This window comes from Sinocyclocheilus rhinocerous, unplaced genomic scaffold (genome assembly GCF_001515625.1).
Source record: "Sinocyclocheilus rhinocerous isolate Xijiao unplaced genomic scaffold, SAMN03320098_v1.1 scaffold953, whole genome shotgun sequence".
NCBI lineage: Eukaryota > Metazoa > Chordata > Actinopteri > Cypriniformes > Cyprinidae > Sinocyclocheilus > Sinocyclocheilus rhinocerous.
Window position 1 is genome coordinate 770,060 of NW_015643169.1, and position 3,296 is coordinate 773,355.

Sequence of the window (3,296 nt, forward strand, 5' to 3'; positions counted from 1 at the left end):
TTTGAACGTTCTGTTATAATGCTACTCTGTGCGGTCGTCACCGGTCCATTTGGGATAATGTAAGTACACAAGTCAGCAAAATATATAACACTGTTCTAGTGGTTTTTGGATATTTTAATAAAAAAAATTCTTAAATATTGTGCCTTTTAAGTGTGAAAACAAAAACACCCTGTATATTTCCTCAGATGTGTCATTTCCACTGTCTACCAACAGACGTCAATGTTAATTATTTCACTTGATGGTAAGCCAGACTTGCATGCTTGTTAAGTATGTGTGTGTGTGTGTGTGTGTGTGCGCGTGTGTACAGCAAAGCCTCTAGTTGTTTTTTTTCTGCCAGATGTTACTGAACTTAACTTCATTACTGATCATTTTGCTTTAACTGCACACAGCACACACACATTGTCTAAAGCTTTGTTTTGCAGCACACATGTTCTTCCTCATAAGAATTCTGTTTGTCTTAAGGACCTTACTAAAAGCATGTGACACAACTTGTCCATTGGTATCTAATTTGACAGATAAATTTGCACCAAAATACTGTTGTGTTTTCTCCTGTATTGAAAATTGTAAAAATTGTTATCTTTCCTTGCATGACAATATGCATTTTATTATTTGCGAAAGTGAGAGAATATGAGTGAAAGAGCTAGTGTGCCATTTAATGTTAAAAGAAACACTAGCGAATTCACACAATGGATTGACATTTCATCTTTTCAGATAAGAATTTACATAGTGTGAGCTTGAGTGATTGTGTTTGTTTGTGTGTGTGTTCTGGTATATATGGTTTATAAGGACACAAATGTGTATAATAACATGAGTATTACAACGTAAACATGGTTTATGAGGACCATTCTTGTGTCCTGGTAAAACATAAGGCTTAAAAAACACACTAAATGGTGTTTTTTGAAATTCAAAGATTGCCAGTAGTTTTCTGTGAGGGGTAAGTTTAGGGTAAGGGGATAGTTTGTACAGTATAAAAACCATTACATATGGAGAATCCCCATAAACCACATATGTAAGAATGTGTGAGTGACTTTATGCATTGTTATTGCAGCATTAATTAATTTATTTGTGTCTATTCAAATGTGCATTTGGTACTTGTTAGGCAATGGAAATAAAATTATAATTTACACTCATCACACATACTCAAGCACTCATATATTACTACACATACAGTACATACGCAGATCACCATTAATCACAGGGATAGTTCACCCAAAAATGAGGATACTGTCATTAATTACTCAACCTCATGTCGTTCCAAACCCATAAGACCTTCGTTCATCTTTGGAACACAAATTAAGATATTTTTTTATATAATCCGAAAACTTTCTGACCCTGCATAGACAACAATGCAACTGAAACGTTACCAGACCTAGTATAAGGACATCATTACAATAGTCCATGTGACATCTGGTTCAACCGTAATGTTATAAAGCTATGAGAATACTTTTTGTGCGTAAAGAAAACAAAAATAATGATTTTATTATTAATGTATTATTATTTAACAATTTATTTTCTTCCGGTCAGTCTCCGCCGCCATTCACAACAGTACCACATACAGGAACTAACCCTTTAAGATGTGTTTATTTGCATTGCAATTGTTTTCTTGACTACTGAAAATTAATTTCCTCATATTCTTATTACTGTGATATAATTGGGTAGTTTCCATCTGATGTATTTTTTTTCTAATTTGCACTGGAAAACGTCATATGTGACTATATATTTTTCTAGTTTTCAGTTTTTAAATCATATGATGCAAACTAGAAAAAAATATATAGCATCTATCAATACCATATGCATTATACAAATAAGAATTTTGTGTGTTTGGGGGGGGGACTATAATAAAATCAATTATTATAAAAATTAAAACATCACAATGAAACATTTCATTTGTCTTAATATATATATATTTAAACGTGTGTATAGTATACATATAATTAATATAAAAAATTATAATTACATATATTCTATTTAAATATATTATACATTTAAATATGATTTATATTTAATATACGTGTTTAATATAAATATATATAAAAATAGGCATTGTTTTCTTTAAGTATAATATAGAAAATGGTTGTTTAAATGTTGTACTGTGATGTCATAATGGACTTTGCTCGGAGAGAATGACATCTGTTTTTGCTCATTTCTGTGTCTGAGATGTTTCTAAGATACGGCACGTTCTACCATTTAGTTTGACACTGTTGTCATTGTCAGATGGACAATCCCCCCTCAACACTGTTCAAAGGAACATATTGTCTCAGTGAAATAGGTAACAGATTTCATCTAAACTAAACAAGGAACCCACGCCTTGGGGGAAGTCTAATATTTCCACTCACACACACCCACAGACACACACAGTCTGTCATTCAGATGGGCCTTATACGCTTAATAAATGCTGTGAATGTATCCATCTCTCTTTTTCTAGTTTGCATTATTCTGTATTCTATGCTTTTTATTCATTTTATTTCAGTTTTAGTTTTAGTTATTGTAGTACATAAACTAAATGAAAATGAGAAATGTTTTTATTTTATTTATTAAATGTGACCTAGACACAATTTAAGATATTTTAAGTAAATACATTACACAAAAAGCATTATAATAAAAAGGAAATGTTTTTTAAACCTATTACAACAATATAAACATACTATAATAAAATATATATTAATTATATTTTATATGAAGTTCTGTATTTAATAATATTTATATTATTACAATAATATAAATAAATATAAAATATATTTATTAAATGACAATATATGAAGATGCTTTAAATACATTACACAAAAAGCATTACAACAAAAACATATTTTTAATATATTACAATATATAACAAGTATATTATAACTATTATCAATATTAAAAATATATTTATTGAATGTGACCGATATATAGACACAATATATGAAGGTATTTATTACACAAATATAATAAAATGAATACATTATTTTTTTAAATTATAAATAATAACAATGTATACTTGCATATTAAACTTATATTATGTATAATAAAATAGATTTCATTTTTTTTAAAGGTGACCTAGACGTGTTCTCAGATCGTTTTGTTTAAAAAAAAAAATAATGTCCCAGAATCCCCAAATTCCCAGTTCTGCATTGGTTAGTGAGATTGACTTCTGCTGGGCGCCTCCTACATAGGTTTACTTTAGTTCAGAGCTCAAAGGGTTAACGTGCTTCTCCCTCAGAGTGAGAAGATACATTACACACACGCGTATGTATTCTCCAGGCTAGTACACTGTGTGTGTGTGTGTGTGTGTGTGTGTGTGTGTGTGTGTGTGTGTG